General features: G+C 38.9%; 1 pseudogene; it reads right to left on the bottom strand.

Moving 5' to 3' along the window:
* Window positions 1-1,255: 1,255 nt before the first annotated feature.
* The window catches only part of LOC127924421 (TGF-beta receptor type-2-like), a 54,787-nt pseudogene continuing 45,468 nt past the window's right edge, over window positions 1,256-10,574 (bottom strand).

Below are 10,574 nucleotides of genomic sequence, written 5' to 3'. Positions count from 1 at the left end.
ACATTACCCCACTCCCCCAACATTCTAGAATACATTACCCCACTCCCCCAACATTCTAGAATACATTACCCCACTCCCCAACATGTTAGAATAGTCTTTGGTTATACATTCTTCCAATGTCATGTCCTGTAATCTCAGTCTTTGGTTATAATCTCTTCCATTGTCATGTCCTGTAATCTCAGTCTTTGGTTATAATCTCTTCCATTGTCATGTCCTGTAATCTCAGTCTTTGGTTATAATCTCTTCCATTGTCATGTCCTGTAATCTCAGTCTTTGGTTATAATCTCTTCCATTGTCATGTCCTGTAATCTCAGTCTATGGTTATAATCTCTGCCATTGTCATGTCCTGTAATCTCAGTCTATGGTTATAATCTCTTCCATTGTCATGTCCTGTAATCTCAGTCTATGGTTATAATCTCTGCCATTGTCATGTCCTGTAATCTCAGTCTTTGGTTATAATCTCTGCCATTGTCATGTCCTGTAATCTCAGTCTATGGTTATAATCTCTGCCATTGTCATGTCCTGTAATCTCAGTCTATGGTTATAATCTCTTCCATTGTCATGTCCTGTAATCTCAGTCTTTGGTTATAATCTCTGCCATTGTCATGTCCTGTAATCTCAGTCTTTGGTTATAATCTCTGCCATTGTCATGTCCTGTAATCTCAGTCTTTGGTTATAATCTCTGCCATTGTCATGTCCTGTAATCTCAGTCTTTGGTTATAATCTCTCCCATTGTCATGTCCTGTAATCTCAGTCTTTGGTTATAATCTCTGCCATTGTCATGTCCTGTAATCTCAGTCTTTGGTTATAATCTCTGCCATTGACATGTCCTGTAATCTCAGTCTTTGGTTATAATCTCTGCCATTGTCATGTCCTGTAATCTCAGTCTTTGGTTATAATCTCTGCCATTGTCATGTCCTGTAATCTCAGTCTTTGGTTATAATCTCTGCCATTGTCATGTCCTGTAATCTCAGTCTTTGGTTATAATCTCTGCCATTGTCATGTCCTGTAATCTCAGTCTTTGGTTATAATCTCTCCCATTGTCATGTCCTGTAATCTCAGTCTTTGGTTATAATCTCTGCCATTGACATGTCCTGTAATCTCAGTCTTTGGTTATAATCTCTGCCATTGTCATGTCCTGTAATCTCAGTCTTTGGTTATAATCTCTGCCATTGTCATGTCCTGTAATCTCAGTCTATGGTTATAATCTCTGCCATTGTCATGTCCTGTAATCTCAGTCTATGGTTATAATCTCTTCCATTGTCATGTCCTGTAATCTCAGTCTTTGGTTATAATCTCTGCCATTGTCATGTCCTGTAATCTCAGTCTTTGGTTATAATCTCTGCCATTGTCATGTCCTGTAATCTCAGTCTTTGGTTATAATCTCTGCCATTGTCATGTCCTGTAATCTCAGTCTTTGGTTATAATCTCTCCCATTGTCATGTCCTGTAATCTCAGTCTTTGGTTATAATCTCTGCCATTGTCATGTCCTGTAATCTCAGTCTTTGGTTATAATCTCTGCCATTGACATGTCCTGTAATCTCAGTCTTTGGTTATAATCTCTGCCATTGTCATGTCCTGTAATCTCAGTCTTTGGTTATAATCTCTGCCATTGTCATGTCCTGTAATCTCAGTCTTTGGTTATAATCTCTCCCATTGTCATGTCCTGTAATCTCAGTCTTTGGTTATAATCTCTGCCATTGTCATGTCCTGTAATCTCAGTCTTTGGTTATAATCTCTGCCATTGACATGTCCTGTAATCTCAGTCTTTGGTTATAATCTCTGCCATTGTCATGTCCTGTAATCTCAGTCTTTGGTTATAATCTCTGCCATTGTCATGTCCTGTAATCTCAGTCTTTGGTTATAATCTCTCCCATTGTCATGTCCTGTCCTCTTCGGTGGGTAAACCTCCAATATAATACAGTACAGTACATCCAAATACTGTAAACTGTACATACTTATTTTATACAGTATAAATACTGTATGCATTCTGGTAATACAATACTGAAAAGTATAAGCAGTACAGTACAGTAATACAGTACATTCACTGTCCTGGCTATCTTCCAGGTGGGGGCTGTTTATTTGGGTGTGGCTGTTTAGTTCCCATAACAACGTGAGTGGTGTGTTTGTGACATACTGACATTCTAGTCCTGCGTTCCATGTCCTCTCTCCCTTCCCTCACTTCTCATCGCTCACAGAGCTCTCCACCGCTACTTTGACCTCTTCTATCTGCTCTGCTATCGTCTGTCGTTCTTCTCCCGGTCTTGTCGGTATCTTCTGTTCCTCCGCTGGTATCTTCTCGTCGGAGCTGCTGCGGCTGGACAGTTTCTCCATCTCGTCTTCTATCTCGCTGAAGCGTTCGGCCACGCACTGGGCTGTGAGCCTGGCCTCCGGGTCGTGGTCCCAACACTCCTCTATGGAGCCGCACACTATGGCAATGCCCTGTAGGAGGAGGTAGACAACAGGAGCAGAGAATTATCACCTAGCTACTGAGTACTGAGACATATACATAGGATTTGATGTGTGTGAGTGAATGAGAAATAAAGAGAGGTTAGAGAGAGAGATAGGTAGGTAGGTAGGTAGGTAGGTAGGTAGGTAGGTAGGTAGGTAGGTAGGTAGGAAGGAAGGAAGGTAGGTAGGTAGGTAGGTAGGTAGGTAGGTAGGTAGGTAGGTAGGTCAAGAGAGAGAGAGAGAGAGAGAGGAGGGAAGAAAGAAAGAGAGGGAGAGAGAGAGGGAAGAGAGAGCGAGGGAGGGAAGAGAGAGAGCGAGGGAGGGAAGAGATAGAGGGAGAGAGAGGGAAGAGAGAGAGAGAGAGAGAGAGAGGGAAGAGAGAGAGAGAGAGAGAGAGGGAAGAGAGAGAGGGAGGGAAGAGAGAGAGCGAGGGAGAGAGAGAGAGAGAGAGAGAGGAGGGGAAAGAGAGAGGGGAGGGAAGAGAGAGAGCGAGGGAGAGAGAGAGAGAGGGGAAGAGAGAGAGCGAGGGAGAGAGAGAGAGAGAGGGAAGAGAGAGAGCGAGGGAGAGAGAGAGAGGGAAGAGAGAGAGCGAGGGAGGGAAGAGAGAGAGAGAGAGAGAGAGAGGGAGGGAAGAGAGAGAGGGAGGGAAGAGAGAGAGCGAGGGAGAGAGAGAGAGAGGGAAGAGAGAGAGCGAGGGAGAGAGAGAGAGAGGGAAGAGAGAGAGCGAGGGAGGGAAGAGAGAGGGAGAGAGAGAGAGAGAGAGAGAGAGAGAGAGAGAGAGAGAGAGAGAGTGAGAGTGAGAAGGAAAGAGAGTGTGTGTCTCTCCCAGTCTGTTACCTGGTGGTTGATCCAGCTGTCTGGGATCTCAGGTCTTCCTCTGTCTCTGAGGAGGTGATCCTTCATGCTCTCCACACCAGGATGCATCTGAACTTTACAGCCATATGGAGGTTCATAGTCCTTCACCTCTGGAACACACAGAGAGACAACCAATTAGATCACCTCTGGAACACACAGAGAGACAACCAATTAGATCACCTCTGGAACACACAGAGAGACAACCAATTAGATCACCTCTGGAACACACAGAGAGACAACCAATTAGATCACCTCTGGAACACACAGAGAGAGACAACCAATTAGATCACCTCTGGAACACACAGAGAGACAACCAATTAGATCACCTCTGGAACACACAGAGAGACAACCAATTAGATCACCTCTGGAACACACAGAGAGAGACAACCAATTAGATCACATCTGGAACACACAGAGAGACAACCAATTAGATCACCTCTGGAACACACAGAGAGACAACCAATTAGATCACCTCTGGAACACACAGAGTCAACCAATTAGATCACCTCTGGAACACACAGAGAGACAACCAATTAGATCACCTCTGGAACACACAGAGAGACAACCAATTAGATCACCTCTGGAACACACAGAGAGACAATCAATAAGATCACCTCTGGAACACAGAAAGACACAACCAATTAGATCACCTCTGGAACACAGAGAGACAACCAATTAGATCACCTCTGGAACACACAGAGAGAGAGACAACCAATTAGATCACCTCTGGAACACACAGAGCGACAACCAATTAGATCACCTCTGAAACACAGAAAGACACAACCAATTAGATCACCTCTGGAACACACAGAGAGACAACCAATTAGATCACCTCTGGAACACACAGAGACACAACCAATTAGATCACCTCTGGAACACACAGAGAGACAACCAATTAGATCACCTCTGGAACACACAGAGAGACAACCAATTAGATCACCCCTGGAACACACAGTGAGACAACCAATTAGATCACCTCTGGAACACACAGTGAGACAACCAATTAGATCACCTCTGGAACACACAGAGAGACAACCAATTAGATCACCTCTGGAACACACAGAGAGACAACCAATTAGATCACCTCTGGAACACACAGAGAGAGACAACCAATTAGATCACCTCTGGAACACACAGTGAGACAACCAATTAGATCACCTCTGGAACACACAGAGAGACAACCAATTAGATCACTTCTGGAACACACAGTGAGACAACCAATTAGATCACCTCTGGAACACACAGAGAGACAACCAATTAGATCACCTCTGGAACACACAGAGAGACAACCAATTAGATCACTTCTGGAACACACAGTGAGACAACCAATTAGATCACCTCTGGAACACACAGAGAGACAACCAATTAGATCACTTCTGGAACACACAGAGAGACAACCAATTAGATCACCCCTGGAACACACAGTGAGACAACCAATTAGATCACCTCTGGAACACACAGTGAGACAACCAATTAGATCACCTCTGGAACACACAGAGAGACAACCAATTAGATCACCTCTGGAACACACAGAGAGACAACCAATTAGATCACCTCTGGAACACACAGAGAGAGACAACCAATTAGATCACCTCTGGAACACACAGTGAGACAACCAATTAGATCACCTCTGGAACACACAGAGAGACAACCAATTAGATCACTTCTGGAACACACAGAGAGAGACAACCAATTAGATCACCTCTGGAACACACAGAGTCAACCAATTAGATCACATCTGGAACACAGAGAGACACAACCAATTAGATCACCTCTGGAACACAGAAAGACACAACCAATTAGATCACCTCTGGAACACAGAAAGACACAACCAATCCATTTACATCTGTAACACAAACAAACACAGCCAAACAAATCAACGCCACAAACCACAGCCATCATCTGTCAAGTCACAGGCGTTTCGCTACACTCACATTAACATCTGCTAACCATGTGTGTATGTGACAAGTAACATGTGATTTGAAATCCACCCGTTTTTATGACAGTAAAACATCTACAGTATAAAGCTCAGCTTCAAACTGCATCATATGAGGTCATGGATACCTACAGCATGTAATGGTATGTTACAGTAGGGGAGAGCTGTTGCAAGAGTTTAATATAGAGAGCTGTTGTAATGTTATAATGTTATAGTAGAGTTAATATAGAGAGCTGTTGTAATGTTATAGTAGAGTTAATATAGAGAGCTGTTGTAATGTTATAGTAGAGTTAATATAGAGAGCTGTTGCAATGTTATAGTAGAGTTAATATAGAGAGCTGTTGCAATGTTATAGTAGAGTTAATATAGTAGAGTTTAATATAGAGAGCTGTTGTAATGTTATAGTAGAGTTAATATAGAGAGCTGTTGCAATGTTACAGTAGAGTTAATATAGAGAGCTGTTGTAATGTTATAGTAGAGTTAATATAGAGAGTAGAGTTAATATAGAGAGCTGTTGTTATGTTATGTTATAGTAGAGTTAATATAGAGAGCTGTTGTAATGTTATAGTAGAGTTAATATAGAGAGCTGTTGTAATGTTATAGTAGAGTTAATATAGAGAGCTGTTGTAATGTTATGTTATAGTAGAGGTAGAGTTAATATAGAGAGCTGTTGTTATGTTATAGTAGAGTTAATATAGAGAGCTGCTGTTATGTTATGTTATAGTAGAGTTAATATAGAGAGCTGTTGTTATGTTATAGTAGAGTTAATATAGAGAGCTGTTGTAATGTTATAGTAGAGTTAATATAGAGAGCTGTTGTAATGTTATAGTAGAGTTAATATAGAGAGCTGTTGTAATGTTATAGTAGAGTTAATATAGAGAGCTGTTGTTATGTTATAGTAGAGTTAATATAGAGAGCTGTTGTTATGTTATAGTAGAGTTAATATAGAGAGCTGTTGTAATGTTATAGTAGAGTTAATATAGAGAGCTGTTGTAATGTTATGTTACGGTTTAATATAGAGGGGTAGTTATTTAATACAGAGAGCTGTTGTTATGTTATAGTAGATAGATTTAATACAGAGAGCTGTTGTAATGTTATGTTATAGTAGGGGTATATTTAATACAGAGAGCTGTTGTAATGTTATGTTATAGTAGATTTAATGCAGAGAGCTGTTGTAATGTTATGTTATAGTAGAGTTAATACAGAGAGCTGTTGTAATGTTATGTTATAGTAGGGGATAGATTTAATACAGAGAGCTGTTGTAATGTTATGTAGAGTTTAATATAGAGAGCTGTTGTAATGTTATGTTATAGTAGAGTTAATATAGAGAGCTGTGTTATGTTATAGTAGAGTTAATATAGAGAGCTGTTGTATTATAGTTATAGAGAGCTGTAGAGAGTTAATATAGAGAGCTGTTGTAATGTTATGTTATATAGAGAGAGATAGTTAATATAGAGAGCTGTTGTTATGTTATGTTATAGTAGAGTTAATATAGAGAGCTGTTGTAATGTTATAGTAGAGTTAATATAGTTTATAGTAGTTATATAGTAGGGAGGAGCTTAATATAGAGAGCTGTTGTAATGTTATAGTTATAGAGAGCTGTTGTAATGTTATGTTATAGTAGAGTTAATATAGAGAGCTGTTGTAATGTTATAGTAGAGTTAATATAGAGAGCTGTTGTAATGTTATGTTATAGTAGAGTTAATATAGAGAGCTGTTGTAATGTTATGTTATAGTAGGGGGTAGATTTAATATAGAGAGCTGTTGTAATGTTATAGTAGAGTTAATATAGAGAGCTGTTGTAATGTTATAGTAGAGTTTAATATAGAGAGCTGTTGTAATGTTATGTTAATATAGTGTTGTTATGTTATAGTAGAGTTAATATAGAGAGCTGTTGTAATGTTATAGTAGAGTTAATATAGAGAGCTGTTGTAATGTTATAGTTAATATAGAGAGCTGTTGTAATGTTATGTTATAGTAGGGGTAGATTTAATACAGAGAGCTGTAGTAGAGCTGTTGTAATGTTATAGTAGAGCATGTTATGTTATAGTAGATAGTTTAATATAGAGAGCTGTTGTAATGTTATGTTATAGTAGGGGGTAGATTTAATACAGAGAGCTGTTGTAATGTTATGTTATAGTAGGGGGTAGATTTAATATAGAGAGCTGTTGTAATATTATGTTATAGTAGGGGATAGATTTAATACAGAGAGCTGTTGTAATGTTATGTTATAGTAGAGTTAATATAGAGAGCTGTTGTAATGTTATAGTAGAGTTAATATAGAGAGCTGTTGTAATGTTATGTTATAGTAGAGTTAATACAGAGAGCTGTTGTAATGTTATGTTATAGTAGAGTTAATATAGAGAGCTGTTGTAATGTTATGTTATAGAGAGTTAATAGAGAGCTGTTGTAATGTTATGTTATAGTAGAGATTAATACAGAGAGATGTTGTAATGTTATGTTATAGTAGGGGTAGATTTAATATAGAGAGCTGTTGTAATGTTATAGTAGAGTTAATATAGAGAGCTGTTGTAATGTTATAGTAGAGTTAATATAGAGAGCTGTTGTAATGTTATAGTAGAGTTAATATAGAGAGCTGTTGTAATGTTATAGTAGAGTTAATATAGAGAGCTGTTGTAATGTTATAGTAGAGTTAATATAGAGAGCTGTTGTAATGTTATAGTAGAGTTAATATAGAGAGCTGTTGTAATGTTATAGTAGAGTTAATATAGAGAGCTGTTGTAATGTTATAGTAGAGTTAATATAGAGAGCTGTTGTAATGTTATAGTAGAGTTAATATAGAGAGCTGTTGTAATGTTATAGTAGAGTTAATATAGAGAGCTGTTGTAATGTTATAGTAGAGTTAATATAGAGAGCTGTTGTAATGTTATAGTAGAGTTAATATAGAGAGCTGTTGTAATGTTATAGTAGAGTTAATATAGAGAGCTGTTGTTATGTTATAGTAGAGTTAATATAGAGAGCTGTTGTAATATTATGTTATAGTAGGGGGTAGATTTAATACAGAGAGCTGTTGTAATGTTATGTTATAGTAGAGTTAATATAGAGAGCTGTTGTAATATTATGTTATAGTAGGGGGTAGATTTAATACAGAGAGCTGTTGTAATGTTATGTTATAGTAGAGGGTAGATTTAATATAGAGAGCTGTTGTAATGTTATGTTATAGTAGGGGATAGATTTAATACAGAGAGCTGTTGTAATGTTATGTTATAGTAGGGGATAGAGTTAATATAGAGAGATGTTGTAATGTTATGTTATAGTAGAGTTAATACAGAGAGCTGTTGTAATGTTATGTTATAGTAGGGGGTAGATTTAATATAGAGAGCTGTTGTAATATTATGTTATAGTAGGGGATAGAGTTAATATAGAGAGATGTTGTAATGTTATGTTATAGTAGGGGATAGAGTTAATATAGAGAGATGTTGTAATGTTATGTTATAGTAGAGTTAATACAGAGAGCTGTTGTAATGTTATGTTATAGTAGGGGGTAGATTTAATATAGAGAGCTGTTGTAATATTATGTTATAGTAGGGGATAGAGTTAATACAGAGAGCTGTTGTAATGTTATAGTAGAGTTAATACAGAGAGCTGTTGTAATGTTATGTTATAGTAGGGGATAGAGTTAATACAGAGAGCTGTTGTAATGTTATGTTATAGTAGAGTTAATACAGAGAGATGTTGTAATGTTATGTTATAGTAGAGTTAATATAGAGAGTTGTTGTAATGTTATAGTAGAGTTAATACAGAGAGCTGTTGTAATGTTACAGTAGATTTAATACAGAGAGCTGTTGTTATGTTATGTTATAGTAGGGGATAGAGTTAATACAGAGAGCTGTTGTAATGTTATAGTAGAGTTAATACAGAGAGCTGTTGTAATGTTATGTTATAGTAGGGGATAGAGTTAATACAGAGAGCTGTTGTAATGTTATAGTAGAGTTAATACAGAGAGCTGTTGTAATGTTATGTTATAGTAGAGTTAATATAGAGAGATGTTGTAATGTTATGTTATAGTAGGGGGTAGAGTTAATACAGAGAGCTGTTGTAATGTTATGTTATAGTAGAGTTAATATAGAGAGCTGTTGTAATGTTATAGTAGAGTTAATATAGAGAGCTGTTGTAATGTTATGTTATAGTAGGGGGTAGATTTAGGACATTGGCAACAGACGTGCTGAATATGGAGAATATAAAACATGTTTTGATGATTCTCGTAACAAAGTTGTGGCCTTGGCACTTCTCTTGTGATCATTACTGGAATCAACACACTTTCACTCAACAAGCAATTAGCCCCCCAAAAAACAGAGAAATCCACAACCCACTGAACAACTCTAATTAGTTGTATTATGTTTTCACGCTGAAAAAACAGTTGAAGGAAATCGAAAGATCATTTAGTTGAGAACCCGGCCAAAGAGTATAAACACAAAGTTCTGGGATATCGTCCAGACCTCATGAAACTGAACTCACAACAGCTGTAAAGTGTCATGGTTTCACAGCATGTTAACTAACAGCTGATCTAGGAACAGATCCCACAGTCTGTAGTGCTGTCTGTGTCAGGTTCATAGTGTTAACTAACAGCTGATCTAGAACCAGTCTGTGGTGCTGTGACAGGTGCACACTGTTAACTAACAGCTGATCTAGAACCAGTGAAGGGATGCACAAGGGCACAGACTGAAGACCTTCATTAGAGACAAGCAGAACACCAGATATAAGATTTCTCAAACTGAGCGCATGCAGAAATGACCCAATCTAAAGGAATAGAATTCACAGGGCAGTGTGTTACATCCTCCAGGAGAGATCACAGAGATCAGGAACACCCAGTCAGGTAGAGGTATCGTCCAGGAGAGGTCACAGAGGTCACAGAGGTCAGGAACACCAAGTCAGGTAGAGGTATCGTCCAGGAGAGGTCACAGAGGTCAGGAATAGCCAGTCAGGTAGAGGTATATCCTCCAGGAGAGGTCACAGAGGTCAGGAACAGCCAGTCAGGTAGAGGTATATCCTCCAGGAGAGGTCACAGAGGTCAGGAACAGCCAGTCAGGTAGAGGTATATCCTCCAGGATAGGTCATAGAGGTCAGGAACACCCAGTCAGGTAGAGGTCACAGAGGTTAGGAAGGTCACAGAGATTCATCAACAGCTTAGTTGGACCAGTCCAGTACAAGGTCCTTGACTGGTGTGTTACAGGGTCCTGAATCGCTGTGTGGACCCACAGGAAGTGGAGAGGCCAGAATGGAACCCCGGTCCCGGTCGGACAGGAAACCCAGCGAGGGCCGGGATCGGACCGGGACCCTGCAGAAGAAGCTGACTCCACAAGCCCAACAC

This window comes from Oncorhynchus keta, unplaced genomic scaffold (genome assembly GCF_023373465.1).
Source record: "Oncorhynchus keta strain PuntledgeMale-10-30-2019 unplaced genomic scaffold, Oket_V2 Un_contig_4011_pilon_pilon, whole genome shotgun sequence".
In the NCBI taxonomy this organism is placed as follows: Eukaryota; Metazoa; Chordata; class Actinopteri; order Salmoniformes; family Salmonidae; genus Oncorhynchus; species Oncorhynchus keta.
Note: the sequence above shows the minus strand (reverse complement) of the source record. Positions and strands in the feature narration are given on the sequence as shown.